The 19,784-nt window shown below is 39.5% G+C and overlaps 1 long non-coding RNA gene across 1 annotated transcript in view; it reads right to left on the bottom strand.

Annotated features, from left to right (window-relative positions):
- LOC142097548 (uncharacterized) overlaps positions 1-12,720 on the bottom strand; it is a 221,564-nt gene extending 208,844 nt beyond the window's left edge. The window contains exon 1 of the long non-coding RNA XR_012678208.1: positions 12,654-12,720. This is a non-coding gene — a long non-coding RNA (uncharacterized LOC142097548). The remainder of the gene's footprint in view (positions 1-12,653) is intronic.
- Positions 12,721-19,784: the final 7,064 nt, after the last annotated feature.

Here is a 19,784-nt window from a genome sequence, read left to right as displayed (position 1 = left end):
GAGCGCACGCAGCAGTGTCAGATTCACGCTTTGGGCATCTCAGAGGTACGTGTTGTTCAGTCATATCACTTGCACCAGATACAGGTCTGTAAGTACTAGTACTGACAGCTGTGTATACATGCTATAACATGTGCTTGCAACCAATCCAGTAGTTTCCATTCTGGATCTGGTTGAGGAATTCCAGTAATTTGGAGAATTTTCTAACTTTACAATGTATTACTTCTGGTGCACTAAACACTCTTCTCCCCACAACATGGTGCAGGGTTTAAAATATGCATTTGCTTCCAATGGCACACAACCCATCTTAATACTCGGGAGTGATTATCAATAAAGCCATTTCACAGCTATTTAATGACAACTTCCTCCCCATTTTGAACAAAATTCGCACTGATCTGAGAGAGTAGTGAAACAAAAGGTTTTCCTGGATAGGGAGGCACTATATCATCAAAATGAATATTCTTCCGTTGAATCTTATATCTTTTACAGGTCCTACCTGTCTACCTGTTCATATCCCACGATGTTGATTTATAGAACTTCACCGCTTAATAAGAAACTTTGTGTGGGATGGGATAAAAACTTGCTTTCGACATATCTTAAAGGCGAAAACATTTGGGAGGACTCCAGCTCAACGTGTAAATTAGTCCTGGTCTTATGTTGTCAATTTGACTTCTAGCATTTCCTAGTCGTGTTGGTCAGTAGCTCCTGTTTTGTGGGAAAGACTTGAGAAGCTGTAGGACCACAGCAATGTCCTGCTTATCCCGAGTAATGGGGCAGATGTTTAATAGGAAGACATATGTGAAGGCAAGGCAGCTGGCGTGTTGTCGCTCATGCTGGAGGCAGTAGAGATCTTTAGGAAATGTAGATCTGAAGACTGAGGGGTTTCACCTACTCTCCCCAGGTCTCTTTTCGAAGTGCCTTTCTTCTCTTTACCCATTTAGACGGATAGAGGATTCTAAATTAGAGGTTTAAGTTACTAGGATGTGATTGTGGAAGCGTGGGTTGTCACTGGTCACTTTGCCCCATTGTAAGTTTATGCAGCCATAGAACCCAAGTCAGGGGCTTTTCAGATTCATTGCAATAACATGTTGATAAAAGTTGAACAGGTAAGAGGATATTTCATGAAGAATTTGGTATGGTGTAGCCTGCGTAAGAGCAGTGTCCAGTAGGTGGCAGCAGAGTTTTAACAGATGGCCTTCTTGAGCAATTGAGTGTAGTGAATAAATATAGGCTATGAGAAAGTACATATAGGGGTCCACATTAGAGGATCAAAGAAAATCACAGGATATGACACTTATGGAAGTGTAGAAAAGTACAGTAATGTCTCTTGCAATTCAGTACACAGCTCAATAAGAAGGGAATGTATGTATTCCAGGCATATGACATATGGGTCCTTATTAGGCGACTGTGGAGGGAATGTCAGTCAGTAAAGCAGAAAGTCACCCACAACTGGAGATTTAATGCCCATACTCAATTAATGCTGCCAGTGACCAATGTCCCAATACAGATACTGCAGAAAAGAGCGCGGGGGCGAACCTACACTTCTATCTACAACACTTACTGCAGAATGTGGATTGCCAAATGCTGTGGGGAGAGATTAATGAAATGCAGTGCTTACCCGACGTGTGTCGTAGCTTGCCTGTAGGGCAGCCTGAGTCACTCTCTGGGGTAAGATGGAAGTCTGCAGTGAGGAGTCCTGAGCTTTATGGACCTTTTAGGTGAGTGCTGCGATGTCCTCACTGCACCCCACACAGCACGGTAGGTAAAGAGTTCACCGCTGCAGCACACGTCTGCAAGCTTCCAGGTTCCCAGTGAGACAGTGCTCTGTGAAGACTGTAATGCTCAGGTGGAAGTATAGGCTCTCGGTTTGGTGATGGTGCCGCTTTAGCGGTGCTGAGCTGGCCCGCTCAGAATAAGCAGCAGTAGCCAGTTGAGGCCTCCATGGCAGTCAGGTGCCCAAACCCCCGGACACTGCTCCGCAACTAAAGTGATGCCCAGAGGAAAGCATGAGATGTTGGTCTGCTGGTGGTGTCATTCTTCAGCGGAGTAAAGACTAGTGCAGTACACGTGGCGGCAGTAAATGAAGGCCCTGATGGCGTAGGGTAGTGATTTTCGCACCAATTGTGTGGTGCATTGTCCCAGTTGTTTTTTTAATGAATTTGGAAATAGGAAATAGGAAAAGATCGGGAAGATTATCCTTCCAGGATACGCAGAACTCCTAGAGAACCCGTCCGGCAACATTGGCTGCTAGGCCACGCCGAATTCTTGAAATTTTCTATTATAATTTATATGTATTTATATTGTGATGTATGGATAGTTTTTCACATATCAGTTTTTTACATATACCATTTACTCTATTATGAAAATATGTATGTTTCCATATAATTATATAATAAATTAATATTTTATAAATTCTATAAATTTAATATATTTATATTTTTATCATATTATTTAATAGAATTTTTTCATATGTTAGAACATGTAAATTAATCCAGTTATTTGAGCATCACTAAATGTATGCTTTTCTGATTACCCATTAATTCATTATTAGTCTGACATGTATACAGCTATTCCTGTGCATCTACATCATATTAGCAGCAGACCTCTATTCTTTTCATCACAGGGTAACCTTTTACCGGTTTCCACCTCTTAATGCTATGCCCTCATGTCAAAAAGAATCCATTCGGCCCGGGAATTTGATTCCGATCAGTGGGACAAAATCTACCAAAATGCCCACAGGATGTCGAGGTGTTTGAATCACTCGGAGATGCTTTACAAGTTACTTTATAGACTCGATATGACCCCCGATAGGCTGCATAAAATCTGGCCAGATCAGCCCAGGACCTGTTGGCGTGGATGTGTCCTCTTGATCCCATTTCCTCACAAATTGGTATGTCCCTGTCTCCTTTGCTCATTCCCCCTCTAACTAAAATCTGTAATCTCTCTTTCTACTGGTATTTTTCCATCACTATTCAAGCATGCAGTGATTACTCCCATTTAAAAAAACAAAACAGAATTCTAACCCTAACTCTCTCATAAATTACTGCCCCATCTCCCTGCTCCCATGCCCCTCCAAGCTTCTCGAGAGAATTGCCTACACACGCCTCACACACTTTCTTACAGCAAACAACCTATTGGATCCTCTTCAGTCAGGCTTTCGCTCTCAACACTCCACAGAGACTGCGCTGACCAAAGTTGTCAATGATTTGATCACAGCAAAAAATAATAACCAATACTCTCTTCTAATTCTCCTGGATCTGTCTGCTGCATTTGACACTGTTGACCACTCTCTCCTCATACAAACGCTACAATCCCTAGGTCTTGAAGGCACTGTCCTATCCTGGTTCTCATCCTACCTATCTAATCGCTCTTTCAGTGTTAATTTCTCTGGATCCACCTCTGCTCCGCTTCCTTTATCAGTTGGAGTTCCACAAGGCTCAGTCCTAGGTCCTCTGCTATTCTCTATCTACACCACTTCTCTTGGAAAACTAATAAGCTCCTTTGGATTTCATATCATCTCTATGCGGATGATACACAAATTTATCTATCCTCTCCTGATCTTTCACCATCTGTGTTGTCTCGCGTTACTGACTGTCTTTCTGCCATTTCATCTTGGATGTCTTCTCGCCAACTCAAACTCAATCTTTCAAAAACTGAATTAATAATATTCCCACCCAAAACATGTCCTGCCTGACATTTCTATTTCTGTCAATAACATGACCATAAATCCCACCCCGCAAGCTCGTTGCCTAGGTGTAATCCTTGATTCACAACTGTCGTTTATTCCCCACATCAACTCTATATCTAAATCATGTTACATACACCTAAAGAACATGTCCAGAATATGCACATATCTGACACAATACACTGCAAAAACATTAATTCATGCACTCATCATCTCCCGCATCGACTATTGCAATTCCCTCCTTACTGGTCTTCCTAAAGTCAGACTTGAACCACTACAATCTATTTTGCACGCAGCGGCTAGACTGATTTTCCTTACAAACCGTTATTCCTCTGCTGAGCCACTCTGTCAGTCTCTACATTGGCTGCCTGTATTTCAACGAATCCAATATAAAATTCTTCTACTAACATACAAGGCCATCAACAAAATTGCACCGACATACATTTCCTCACTTGCCTCGAAATATCTCCCTACTCGACACCTCCGTTCTGCACAAGATATACGTCTCTCCTCCACTCGCATCACATCCTCCCATTCTCAGTAACAGGATTTTTTCCGGGCTGCACCCACTTTGTGGAATTCCCTCCCAAGCACAGTAAGACTTTCCTCTAGTCTTCAAACCTTCAAGCGTTCACTGAAAACCCACCTCTTCAGACAAGGTTATGATATTCCTCAAACAATCATCTTAATTTCCCTAGATTACCCTATTACCATCCTCTACACTGCTAATGCAAGACAACAACCTTCTGACCAACATTGCAACACACATAGCCCACTCAGTACTTTTACCTTTGCAGTCTTGCTGGTCCATTGTACAAAATGATGTAGCACATGCCCTTGTGTTTCTAACTCCCATTGCCCTATAGATTGTAAGCTTTCGAGCAGGGTTCTCTTACCTCTCTGTTTGTATGTATTACCCAGTATTGTCTTATTAATGTTTGTTCCCAATTGTAAAGCGCTAGGGAATTTGCTGGCGCTATATAAATAAATGTTGATGATGATGATGATGATGATAGGGGATATTTTCCATGTTTTTTGGAGTTGTCCAGTAGTCAGAGACCTTTGGACAGAGGTGTACGCCTTAATATCTAAAGTTACCCGAATTCCGATCCCTAGTGCACCAGAAGTTGCTCTCTTACATGTCTTCCCCCCTCAAGTGCTATTGGGGGATCGGTATGTCATAGGCCACAATTTTATAGCTACCCGGGCGGTGATTGGCCAAGCCTGGAAATCAGCTACGCTGCCCTCCATAGGCAAGATAATTTCTAAGGTTCAGTTAAGCTGTGACATGGAAACACTGGGAGTCCCTTACTCTTCCTCTGCCTCCTGTCCCCACATCATACGGTTTGAATGGAACCGATGTGTAGCTAAATCCTTAGCCCTGCCCGCCTCTGGGGGAATTCCACGTAACTCCCCACAGTAAAATCAAAGGGCTACTAGCTTTGCTGTTGCTCAAACGATGTGTAAAATCTGTATAATGTTGAGAATATTACTGTTTCATGCTATTGATTCATAGTATGTGTATTGCCTCCCCCTCCCAAAGTAACGAATGATCTACTCTTTGCAAAATCCAAAGGCCACTCCTCCATGCTTATCCTCTTGGACCTCTCTGAAGTCTTTAATACAGCTGATCACCCTTTCCTGCTGTACACCCTTCGCACCATCAGCCTTTCTGACACTGTCTTCTCTTGGTTCTCCTACAATCTCTCTAACCGCTCTTTCTCTACCTCAGACTCCTCTTCCCCTCTTCCTGTAGGAGTCCACCAGGGCTCCATCCTTGGCCCTATGTTCTTCGCCCTGTACAGTTCTTCACTGGATGAACTTATCAGTTCCTTCGGCCTCCAGTACCAACTCTATGCAGATAACACTCAAATATATCTCTCATATTCTGCCCTCTTCACTAAAGTGTCCCGCTGCCTCTGCCATCTCCTCCTGGATGTCCCAACAGTTCCTTAAACTTAACATGGCCAAATCTGAACTTAGTTACTCAAGTTCACTGCCTAGGTGTCATCCTTGACTCCGCTATGTTCTTCAACCCCCCATATCGAATCCCTCACCCAATCCTGCCGCTTTCAACTCTCATCCATTCTCTGATCATTTCCTGCCTTGACTACTGCAAACTCCTCCTTACTGGCCTCTCCCGATCCCGTCTTGTTCTTAAGTCCATACTGAATGCTGCAGTGAGCCTAATCTTCCTCTCTCGCTGCTCTACTTCTGCCTCTCCTCTCTGTCACGCACTCCACTGGCTCCCTTCCGACAAGGAATCCTCTTCAAACTCTTCTCCCTCACCTACAAAAGCCTCTCTAGCTCCACAACCCCTTATCTCTTCAACCTCAACTCCATTCGTACTCCCTCTAACCCTCTACAGTCAGCCAACAACCACCGTCTCACCTCCCATCTCGTTACCACGTGACGCCGTATAAATAATAAAATAATAATAATATTGTTATTTTATTTTTTCCCATTTAGGTGATAATGGATATGGTTCAAGACTATGGCAGAACAATGGTACAAACGTACTTACATAGCCACTCGCGAAGTTATTGAACATTCTTTTGGAGTAGATTACGTTGTTTGAACTTTATCAGAGGCTATTTCTCTTGAATGTGAAACAATTTTATTAATATTTTTTTCAATTCTATATTTGGCATTGTAAATTATAATACATTTTTTAAAAAAATGACCAGCCAGCCTATCTTTCTTTCCCCCAAATGTCTTTCAATGAAGTCCATACTCTTCTGTCAACCCTTCACTCTCCCCCTCTACGAGGTCTTTTCCTATTTTGCTCTACCTTACCCTTCTCCTTCAAGCAGGTCCTTTTCTACCCTATGTTTTAAAAAAAAAGCAACTTTACCGTTATAAATTGCTCCCCATCTACCTTCTCCATCTTTCTTCCAGTTTTCTTGAGCTTGTTTTTCACAAATGTCTCACATCCTTCCTCTCCTAACACTCTCTACTGTACCAAATGAAATTTGTCCTTGGCTCTTTCTAGTAGACAGATCTGTCCACTTAACAAAGTCATCAACTATTTTATCTCTCCATCATACACATTCCTTTTTATTATTTCTGCTGCATGGAATACCGCAGATCTCCCTCTTATTTTTCCAAACCTCCATTTAATAGACCCCTTTTAAATATACCATTTCCTGATGTTCCTACTACATGACAGATATTTATTTGTATATCTCTACATCTCACTCTATTCTTCCCCTCTTTCCTTACCAGTTGTATTCCACCAAAGTAACTTTCTACCCTATCTACTCCTCCTCCCTCTACGATGGTGACACTCACATTTTATTATGAGTCCTCTGCTCTTTATCCCTCCTTCCCTAATCTCCATTTCCGTATTGTCTTTCTGAATGTTCAGTAGTTTTTAGAAATGCTATTTCGCAAAATCTAAAATCTTTGTTATGCTGTCCCTTGTACCCCCTCTTCTCTCTATCTTTCACATGTAAAATAACTGTTTTCAGTCTCTCAATTAAGTTTCCTGGGTGTCATCCTTGACCCCTTCTCTCCCAATAGTGAATCACTCTCTCATTCCTTCCAATTTCACCACTGAAAAATTTCCATAATCCGTAACTTTTTATACCCATGGAAGCTATTGAAATTATCATTGAATGCCCCCTTATCTCTCAGATTCATTATACAAACATCCTTCTCTCTGGTCTATGTACCTCACACCTTGCCCCTTTTCAGTTGTTTCAGTCCATCATGAACACCACTTCATTATTTTTGTTTTTTTGTTCACATGGAGCAGAGCAGTCAAACCGAGAGCTGGGGGTTAGTATGTAGTCCATTCTGCCATTTCTCCCATGCATTTATTGTTATTTACCACTGAATGGTAAAACCTTGCAGTATGAGGCTTTGACAAGTCATAACTATAGAGTGTATTATTTTTAATTTTTAAGGAAAGTGTATTGCACATTATTTTTGTGACATATTTATTGATTCATTTCATTACTATTGAACTCTGATACGATATGAGACAGATGACATGTGCTGTGACATGTGATGCATAAGTGACATGAGATGTACAGTGAGTGCATGCCCGACATTAGTATATTTCAAACCAGAAGGCTAAAGTGGAGATAAAAAGTTAATGGAGCCAGGGCAAGAAATGGGAAGGAGTCTAGACCAAAGAGGGGAGGAGTCAATATAAATCGCGCCCCCTAATATCTAAACCTGCCCCTGATAGAAGCTATGAGGAAGAAAATGCTCGACATGGCAGGTATTGCATTCCATCCTTTGAAGTTATTGCCAGAATACATCTGGTGAAGCACAGTGAACACTGTCATTATATTACATTTAGATGGACTCTTATCCCACACATTCAGTTTGTAATAATTCTCTTTTTTATTAAATTAAAGCTTTCTATACCATAACTCCACCCATTACATCTCCAATGTACTTCACACTCCTTCCTGCAACCTGTGCAAATTCAAAATCCACCACTCCCGGTTTCAAAAATCTTATAGCCTTACACATCAATCCAGGAAAAAGGTAATGGAACCTAGAATCAATCAATAGACCATCGGTTCCCAAAGTGTGAGCCGCAGCGATCTAACAGGGGTGCTGGTGGTAAGCTGGGTAAGAAAGGCAGGGGACTCCTTGGTAATTATTTTGGCTTAGGGGTGCCATAAAAAAATTATGGAGACCCTAAGGGTGCCTCGAACTGACAATGTTTGGGATCCACTGAAATAGACTATGGGGTATATTTACTAAATGGCAGGTTTGGAAAAGTGGAGATATTGCCTATAGCAACCAATCAGATTCTAGCTTTCATTTATTTAGTGCATTCTACAAAATGAAAGCTAGAATCTGATTGGTTGCTATAGGTAACATCTCCACTTTTTCAAACCCGCAGTTTAGTAAATCTAGCCCTATATCTCTTTACTACAAACATGACAATGGTATTAGTAAATTTGTCAAAGATTTTTTATTTTGGATGAAGCCAATTTATTAACATGAAAATATTTACATTGTTTTATCTTATTTTAGAATATCATTTATATTTGATGTGGTTTTATTATGTCAATTGGATCCTTGCGTGTGAGCTGATGAGAGGGATATGAACAGGAATGAAGGCGTTAATTCAAAGAACAGATGTTGTGAACGAAGACTTGCAAGTATTTCTCCAAAATCTCCATTTAATCCAGGGGAGCCAAAAAGGACCAAGACACGCCTACATGCCATCTCAGCCAATTGTAATATGACATTTGTAAATTGTAGTACAACCTACTTTTGTTGGTACTAAAAGTAACTGCCTGGTCTGTGACCGGGCAGAGTTTTCAGAGACTGAAAATGAGAGTGATTATCACAGCGCAAGCTTTTCTTTTGTAAATAAACAATGATATAATTTTATTCGTAAAGTTTCTTTTGCTGAAGAAATTAAATTATTACTTTAACAGAATTAAACCTACGTCTGAAGATACACTCTTGCATATGCTATACATACATATACAAATCACAGCTGGGACGTTTTCCCATGCTCACTATTCGTATCAGTAATACAGCGCATACGAAAGTGAGCGCACAAAAGAGGTGTGTCTAAGTTGAAGTACTGTAAGGTATTGAAATATCTCACAGATATTGCAACTTATGCATAACGTTGTTGTGTTTGTCCGTGGCGTTTCCATATATCTGTTCCCTCCACTCTTTATGTAACTTTATTATTAGAATAGAAATACATCCGTAGTTAGAGGTTTCATATCATATCCCCACTTCCAAAAAAATTATTGAAAATTAATTCTCCCCTACTTTACTAATACATAAGACAAGACGTCTGTGCTCTGTCAACTAAATAGATAGCTTTTATTAATAAAAATATATTTTTTAAGATATTTAATTAAATTTGTACATCTAGCAGTTTGTGAAACTTACCGTTTTCAACGTGTATTTACACAATGGATTACCTCGAGCTTTTTAACACCATTCCTTCTTTAAAATAACAGTCAAAGTTTAACAATTACCTTTTAATGATTTCATGCATAACTTTGGTTGTCTCTCAGACAGATAATATTATGCTGTTTAGACTTGTGTGAGACTATAATGGTAGCAATATAAAATATTTTATTAATTTCCTGTAATCCATTGGTGGAAAAACAAACTTTGTTTCCAGACTGATAACTAAATTTTCTCTCAAGGCATCCTATGAGTTCAAAAGGGTAAAAATGTGTACTCTTGAGAAGTATTTCAAACACAATTGAAGACCTTTTATTAGTGCATGAATTAAGATAAGAAAAAGATGCTATTTGCATATGTACTTACAAATTATCTTCACTCCCAAGGACACCTATTACAAGGTCTGTCTGAATGGGGATTTTTTTTAAGGTAATATAACTGAAACCAAAAATATGTTTTTTTTAACGTCTACTTCACATAAATTATTACAATAAATGAATATAGTTTGTTTGTTATAAAAAGTTAATTTTAAAACTATAAAATAACATACCATGCTACTAATTGATTTAAGAAAAAAACTTAAATGAGCATGATTTAAATCTCCTTAAGAAGAAATTTAATTATAAAATTGTAAGAAGCCATTGAAATGCATTGAATCATACGACTATCCCAATCTGTGTTATATGCGAGGCTGGATTTTCTAACATAAAACAGGTAGATGGTTGGCTGTATAGAGCAACTTTTTATAAAATATAATTTAACTCTTGTATCCAAGCAACAAGACAATAATTGTTTTAATTTGCCCATTCAGATGCAGAATAGAGTCTGAGTAAAACTGGGTACACACTACAGGGTTTTTGTCCAATAATCGGCTCAACCAGCCAACATATGACCGCTCGTTCAAAAGTCGGGTCAGTGTGTGTAGCGACACGATGGTCGAAAGTCTGCCCAAATGGATGATTGTCACCTCATTTGGTTGGTCGTACCGTTAAATATTTTCGTTCCAATCTCGTTTCCGTTGTGTAGTGTGTATAAACTTCCAACCCATGTGTACGAAATTGCAATCATTGCTCAGGACAACATGGCTGTAAAAAGTCGCTAAAGGGACGTCCGCTCTTCCCTTTATCTTCTAAAACAAGGCTAGTGTGTATGCAGTCCATGGACCGAGCGGTCGGACCATCGATCGTATGTAAAATCGATCGGCATTAAAAGTTGGTGGAAAATTCTGTAGTGTGTACCCAGCTTAACATGTTTGCTGTGTCCAAAACCTGGATCGGAGATGTCAATATACAACTGTCAAGATGCAAGTAATTATATGTATATTAAAAATTATATTTTTATTCAGCTATGCTAAAAATCTGAGATACAACATTGCATTTTTGATACATTATACATATTTATGTATTTATTCACTGTCGTTTACATAATTATTTTAGTGTAGAAACAAATAAATAAACTCTCCACAACAGTAACAGGAAAAAAAAATTTTTGCAGTTTGAATACGTCAAAATGATATAAGAAGATAGAAGAAATAAGCGATCTTTGCATTCAAAATTTATCTCTCTATCCATGTCACATTTGTAAATATACTTTAAAAAAAGGTATTTCATGTATACAAATATGTTTATCTGGTATTTCTAACAGATAACATCTGTAAAATAGCATTATGAATGTAAAATTAATGAGAAAAATTTTTTATATATATATATATATATATATATATATACACATAGGTTATGTGCAACCATTATATAATATGTATAAGACGTGGTCTTCTGAGCAATTGTTCAAATAACTGATTTATGTTTATATAATACAACTGTAAACAGTTTTGAAGACTGCATTATATGATATATTTCATACTAAACGTCATCATTATATTACAGATAAATATACATTTTAGTATTGTGATGTGTTTGGAGAATGACCAATAAAGTTTTCAAATAATTCATTTGTATGTTTTATTGTTCTTTAAAGCAATTGTTCTAAATTATGACTTTCATTAAAACTGTGCATCAGATTTTTCATAAAAGATATTACTGTATCACCAGCTTTTAGTACAATATTAAAGAATATAATATGGAGTTCAATTACTACATATTTATTTTTACATAATTCATTATTAATTGTGTCTATAAAATTTAATTTACCATAAGATACTATAAGATATAATTTTCGCACACAACTTGACACCCTTGTTAAAAAAAGCTTTGGTTTCTGCGCATCTACTAAGGTAGATTCGAGATTTTAAAATATTTTGCAACATTTTAATAAGAGCACTGGAATAAGCAAAATGTAGCTTCAGCAAAAAGTTTAGAAAACATTTATTTTAATATTTTCAAAACTAAACATTCCAAAAATATTAAAATAAAACATTTAATTTTGATATTCAAATTCAAATTTTTAATATATGTAAAAACATATTCAATAATAGGAAAATATGAACAAAACAGAACTCTATTTTTTTAAAGTGCAATGCAAACAAATAAAAAAGTATTAATATTTTATATATAAACTCTATAAACCAAAAAAAAGTTATTACAACATCCTCAATAACCTCATAAATACTATATATTACATGAAAAATTTAGTGATGTGTAGGTCACAATGAAATGTGGCAGGAACATTTTCTTTATCAACACTCACACAAATTTGGCGATTAGTGATGTGGTATCGGTTGAAGATGTGCTTGTGTCTGTGCTACCTATATTATTATTTATGAATAGTGTCAATAGTAGATCTTGACTAAATTTGTTGAATGTAGACATCAACTTGATATGGTTGTACAACTAAATTTCTTCCATACGGGTAACATTACTCTTTGATCTTCCATAATAACAATAACATGATTTATTAACACTATGGGCTAGATTTACTAAGCTGTGGGTTTGAAAAAGTGGGGATGTTGCCTATAGCAACCAATCAGATTCTAGCTATCATTTTGTAGAAGGTACTAAATAAATGAAAGCTAGAATCTGATTGGTTGTTATAGGCAACATCCCCACTTTTTCAAACCCGCAGCTTAGTAAATCTAGCCCTATAACTTTGCAGTATATAATTTAGTTTTTACCTGACGTGGCAGAAGCAGCATGATGATGCTTCTCCTTTGATTTTTTTTCTATAAACAGAATCTATGGATAAAAACAAATAAATTACCTTTATTAAACAGATATATACTGTACATAATTTATAAATAAACACATTTATTTTTCAAAAAATGTGCTAATATTAATGTTTCATAACTGATACAGGAGCAGTTGCAGGCACAACGTATAAAACTTTACTTTTTTTTAATTCATTGTTACATTTTCAAAATGTTATAAGTTTATTAATTATAATATTGTGAACTAGCAATTGATATACTCTGTAAAGATTGATCGCATGTGTTGAGTCCTGTAGAGATGCCTGAGACTGCATCAGGAGAAATATGGTCCCTAAACTTCCTCTCCCATTCAACCATTTCAATCTGTAATGGGGGACTGCAGAGCCGCCGGATGCTTTAGCGTGCTTTTGGATGGTGGACATTTTCCTCTTGACTGTCTGAGAAACGTTTTTAACAAACATTGGCTCTTTGTCTGCACATGCCCACTGATATCCTTCTCCAAGCAGATTCTTTGGCCTCTGTACCATAACTCTGCTCATTTGGTCTGCCAAATATTACACTGTACTGTCGGAGTATCCCATCGACTAAGGCCGCATTCTCAGATTGAGAAAAGCGCTGCGCCTTCTTTTGTTTTTCAGTACTTGCTTTGGTCTAGTCCAGCGTGTGGCCAAAGTGGGCGCCGTGGCCAGGAAAAAAAAATAAATAAAAAAAATTACCAATCCGGCGGTACCTGGGAACCAGCATCCTCCCTCCTCACTTCTCACTAAATGCCGGGCGTGACATCATCATTTCCGACATATTCGATGAGAAGCGGCGGGAGAGAGGCGGATGCTGGGTGCTGGGCGCCACCGGATTGGTAAGAAGACAGAAGAGAATACAGAAGAAATAGAAGAATGCCAAGTATAGTAAGTAAAGAAAGGGGAGGGGAAATAGTGAGAGGAAACAGCAATGGAGAGGCAAAATAATGAAGGAGGGGCAGAGTGAGGACAAAGAGGGGCAGAGTGAGGACAAAGAGGGGCAGAGTGAGGACAAAGAGGGGCAGAGTGAGGACAAAGAGGGGCAGAGTGAGGACCAAGAGGGGCAGAGTGAGGACCAAGAGGGGCAGAGTGAGGACAACGAGGGGCAGAGTGAGGACAACGAGGGGCAGAGTGAGGACAACGAGGGGCAGAGTGAGGACAAAGAGGGGCAGAGTGAGGACAAAGAGGGGCAGAGTGAGGACAAAGAGGGGCAGAGTGAGGACAAAGAGGGGCAGAGTGAGGACAAAGAGGGGCAGAGTGAGGACAAAGAGGGGCAGAGTGAGGACAAAGAGGCGCAGAGTGAGGACGAAGAGGGGCAGAGTGAGGATGAAGAGGGGCAGAGTGAGGATGAAGAGGGGCAGTGAGGATGAAGAGGGGCAGAGTGAGGATAAAGAAGGGCAGAGTGAGGATCAAGAGGGGCAGAGTGAGGATCAAGAGGGGCAGAGTGAGGATAAAGAGGGGCAGAGTGAGGATGAAGGAGGGCACAGAGTGTGTGGATGAAGGAGGGCACAGAGTGTGTGGATGAAGGAGGGCACAGAGTGTGTGGATGAAGGAGGGCACAGAGTGTGGATGAAGGAGGGCACAGAGTGTGTGGAGATGAAGGAGAACACAGTGTGTGTGGATGAAGGGGGCACAGAGTGTGTGGATGCAGGGGGCACAGAGTGTGTGGATGAAGGAGGGCACAGAGTGTGTGGATGAAGGAGGGCACAGAGTGTGTGGATGAAGGAAGGCACAGAGTGTGTGGATGAAGGAGGGCACAGAGTGTGTGGATGAAGGAGGGCACAGAGTGTGTGGATGAAGGAGGGCACAGAGTGTGTGGATGAAGGAGGGCACAGAGTGTGTGGATGAAGGAGGGCACAGAGTGCGATCATGAATGGGCATGGTGTGATGATTTTTGTACATGCTAACCTTTTTTATGTCTAAAGATATATGTTTTATAATCCTGTGAATCTTCGTAAACATGTACGTAACATATAGCTTCTGAAAACTCTAGAAATACAAATGTAAAACTAAAAAATTAATTGTAACTAATGGGAACAGACATTGCCTATATTTAAAAGTTATAAAGTAATGAGTTAAGGATAAACAAACTAAAATAATGCAGTCTCTACAATACATGTCCACCATCCCCCATTTGTTAAGATTGCAGTATCTTAATAAAATATATAATTACTCAGCAGCAAGGTCATAGTGATTATAGAGACAAACCTTCTAGATACAGACAAAGATGAAGCTGCTATCTTCAACCTAATGACACTCATCCCTCACACCCACTATTGTTAAATGTTATCAGACTAGTTTGCATTTCATGTAAAGGATTAAAGTGAAGTTTGTGAGCTATTTCCAGAAGAAACAAAAAAAAAAGCCACAAATCCTTGCTACCTTTACATAAAAATAAAAAGATAATTTCCACATAACAATAACCCATGAAAGCAATTTAATAATAATATACATATATAATTTGTTTTCTGTAACCTAAAATAGTATGCATCAGTCCACTACACTCAATAATGTACTAGGGCCATAATATAATTATACCAATAAACCATGTTTTGCCTAAGCTTATAAGTTATTAAACAATTTTTCTCATCATGTTAATATTATTACATTACAATTAGTTGCCCCTGTACTGATATACTAAGATCAGAACATTGTACCTTTATATCATTTTAAACATATAGGGCCTGATTCATTAAGGAATGTAAAGCTACTAATTTTTTGCCTTTCTTTCCTTAATGAATCAGGCCCATAATGAATGGCAGTTATGATAGAATATGTTCTACTATTTGTACAATGTTAAGATAAAATCCCATATTAAGCCCAGAATTATATATTTAATAAATCGATTGACCCTGTGCTACTAATATACTGCATACTTGCCAACTTTGTATTGCTGGCCTCTGGGAGATCCCAGAGGGGAAGGCGCTGTGGATTTCGTTTTTTTGACCCTGCCCCGTGACAAAATCGCCATTTTGTTGCGGGGGCGGGGACAAAATGACATGATTCACTGTGAATCACATCACTGACACCCGTATCAGACAGGATATGGGAGAATTGCCTGCGCTCCGGGGAGTCAGGGAGACCTACCCGGAATTTTGGAGTCTCCCGAACATTCTGGGAGAGTCGGCAGGTATGACTTACTGATGTAACTAGATTTTAATTTATTTTTAAACAAAATAATCTAATTTTAAGATATAGAACACTGAGATTAAGACATTTATTAGATATATACATATATTTCAATGCATTGTGCTTGTCCTGTGCTTGTGGTCGATACACTTACTGATACATAAATATATATATATATATAATATATATATATGTTGCTCAGCTCTCTGCAAGCGACATGTGCTTTGCTCTAACTCTAATGTTAATGCTCACGCCTGAAGCTTAGCATGAGAAGATTCCTATCCATAGAAAGTTGTCATCGCAAGTCCAGGAAACAAGCTGCAATCAGGTAAGATGTGTTCTCCGGGACAGCCATTTATCGAGGGTGTTGTTCCGGCTGAATACTTTTAATAAATGGTCACAATGTTACATTTCTGATCATGATAATATATATTAGGGAGTAATATGAATGTGAGTATGTGCAGTAGAATGTAATATGTCCCTAATAACAATAAAATCTACTCAATTGGACAAAGCTCCTGGTTCAGTACATCATCATGTGAAATGTGTATCTTACAGTATGTTGCCCTGCACTGCAATCAGAGTGAGATTAATGAAATGTAGATGGCCTGCAAGATATTTATTTCATAATACTAAGTTAAAACACTGAACAAAAACTGTTGCTGCATCAAGTGAGAATGTGGGATTTGTAGTCAGTATGACACTGACTGACACTGTAGACCTCATATTGATTTATTGATGACTATTTTAAGAACAGTCCACTCTGCATAACAGAGGGCAAAGTAGCACGGGTAGCTCTACAACCAGAATTTAACTGTGCCGTAACTGTGCTATCACTATTTAAATATAGGAAGGTAATTCTAATATGTACTTACTCAGATCAAAGCTAAAACATAGCATAGTGAAATTCAGCTTTAGAATGAAAAAAAAAATTAATGGTAAAGGATGTGTCAGTTTTAAAATTTGAGTTATATATAACTTCACATATTTATAAAGCAGTGCTGGTCACTCAGCACTGTTTTTGCACAAGTACGTGACCTGTGACCAGGGCCGGATTAACGGAATGGAGGCCCCTGGGCTAACCGGGCCCCCATTCCCCCGTGAGGCCCCTCCCATTAGCAGACTGGCCCCCCTGTTTGCCGACCGCCCCCCCCCCCCCCCCCCCCCCCCCAAGCGCTTACCTTCTCCTGTCACTGCAGTCCTCCTTCTGCGGCGCGCAGTAAGCTGCTTACTGAGGAGATCTCGTGACACTCTCGCGAGATCTCCTCAGTAAGGAGATTACTGAGCGCCGGAGAAGGAGGACTGCAGTGACAGAGCTCAGCAGTGATCGGGCCGGGGGCGCCCCCGCCCCTGTCCCGATCAATAATTCTGCTGAGCTCTGTCAAGGGTCCCCTGGATGCCCGAGGCCCCTGGGCTGTAGCCCAGTTAGACCTCGGGTTAGTCCGGCCCTGCCTGTGACTACTCTGTGCAGCAGTTAGCAAAGATGAAAAAGCCTTGCCGTATCGCTACCTATTTGCACACTTAAACATCTACTCTTACTTATTATTAAGACATTTCACTGATTTTTCTTGCCTGTTTGACCTCATTCAGGTCTCAAATAATTGTCGCTGTTTTTATTGCAATGATTAGAAATGCATACTTTGCCAAATTAAATATTACGTCTCATCTTGCATGCCTATGTTGAGCAAACAGGACTCCACTGAAACAAGATGATAACATCACTTCTGAGGTCAAGGCCTTTTGCAATCTAAAGGTTCTGCAACATCCTGCAAAACCACTATAAAGTTTGCAGCATCTCCATCCATTGTAGCTACTTTCAATATATTTGTGCATAGTTATATCTTCTCTTAGCGTGGTTAGATGCGCAGGCATAAATGTGACTAGTTGGTCCTGGATAAAGACCACCCTTCTTCACCCATTATCTGTAACAGAAAAATGCTCTTTCACAAATGATGCTATTTTGCCCAGCATCTCGGTTCCAGCTGCGTAAAACCAGCCAGAGAAACATAGTATGACAGCACAATATGGTACAAGAACAGCTTTTTTTAGTGAGCAATGCCATATTACGCTTAGTAAATGTCGCCCGGTTCATATTGAAAAATTGATGTAATGCGCATAATCATTAAGTTGCATGAATTCCTATCTTGAGACGACACTGCATATATTAATATGTATTTACTGCTTCCCGACCGTCCACTGAATGTAAATTGTAGCTCAGACTTCAATGAAGCTTGAGCTACCATTTATAGACATCTAAAGTTGGTAATTGAACAGGACGCCAGCTCTGGAACCAGGATGTCAGTGACAGTCTGCAGTATCAGCACTGTGCCCTGGAACCCATTGATTTGGTTTCCAGCCACTCCATCGCTCCTTAGATAGAATTCACATTGAGCTCTATGTAATCCAACAGTGAAGATGTTCTGCTGCACTGGAGTTGCTATAGAAACTAATATAACATATGACTATCACTGACAGCCTCTACTTCCAGCACTGTGAGTGGGAAACATTAGATTTGGTTCCTGGTCACAGGATCGGTCAAAAACAGCTCTCAGGAGTCTATTTATTAAAGGGAGATAAGCCCTAAATAATGATCATGGTCACAATGCATGGGGAAGGCTATTTGCCAAGGACAGCAGAGGTACAAGTACGGCAGCTGTCTTCTAATTACTAAAGCTGGCGTGCACACTGAAGAATTGTTCAGACCGACGTGCTATCTCAAACGATTATACCTACGACTGAAGGTTCGATCAGTCTGAAGATTCATGCATACACACTTACACGATTTACCTTCAGATCTGTGCTGTTCATCTGGTCCATTGTCTGGTCTTCTAGTCCGGAGAATGACAGCACAATATTCATTCATTCACTACTGTCACACTGATTAAAACGCCTTGTTATAACTATCCACATGTCCTAACGAATTTCGTTAGCTTCTGTGACTCTGAAGCGAAATATTCTGTCTCAGAACGAACAAATGAATTATTCCTTCTACAGCACTCTCTACATTTATTCACTCGGACATTCAGTGCTAACATCGGCTGAAAAGAGCCCGACTTTGTAAACTCTATGGAGATCGTCAGCCTGAGTGCATACACACTGCATGATCGTCGGCTTGCGTGCATACACACTGCATGATCGTCAGCCTGCGTGCATACACACTGCATGATCGTCAGCCTGCGTGCATACACACTGCATGATCGTCAGCCTGAGTGCATACACACTACATGATCGTCAGCCTGAGTGCATACACACTGCATGATCGTTAGGTGATTGATCGGAAAAAATTAAACGGTACGACCAACCAAATGAGGCGATAATCGTCTATTTGGGCAGACTTTCGACCATCTTGTCACTACACACACTGATTCGACTTTCAAACGAGCGGTCGTATGTCAGCTGGTTGAGCCGATTATTGGACAAAAACCCTGTAGTGTGTACCCAGCTTAACACCTTCTCAGGATGGCGTTAATTGGGGGTGCCCAAAAGAAAAAATGCTTTATTATTAATCTAAAGCATTTTTTTATTGATTTTTTTCACTTTAATATTATTTTATTTTATTATTGGTAGAATCTTGAAATGGATTACCAAGTCCTGGCTGCCAGTTACAGTTTGCATGTCTGAGCTGGCATGTCAGCTCAAGCACGTGGAGAGGGTCCAAGAACTGGCATGCATTGCTCTGCTGCCCTGGTGACATTTTCTTAATAAATTGCGTGGTAAAAGATTTTCTAGAAAATATTGTTTTCAGAGGAATCTTAAAAAGTAAACCCCTCTGTCTGAGCACCGTTTTTACCAATGCAAAAGCACATTGCAATGGTGTCACCACTCAATCTCTGTCTCTCCTGCCTCTCAGTAGCAATGATAGCTGTTACTGACATTGCTGAGGAGCATGGAAGACAGATACCAAAGTAAACAAACGAGAAAGGTAAATAATGTTAAAAGTAAAAATATTATT

This window comes from Mixophyes fleayi, chromosome 7, assembly GCF_038048845.1.
Source record: "Mixophyes fleayi isolate aMixFle1 chromosome 7, aMixFle1.hap1, whole genome shotgun sequence".
Taxonomy (NCBI): domain Eukaryota; kingdom Metazoa; phylum Chordata; class Amphibia; order Anura; family Limnodynastidae; genus Mixophyes; species Mixophyes fleayi.
Note: the sequence above shows the minus strand (reverse complement) of the source record. Positions and strands in the feature narration are given on the sequence as shown.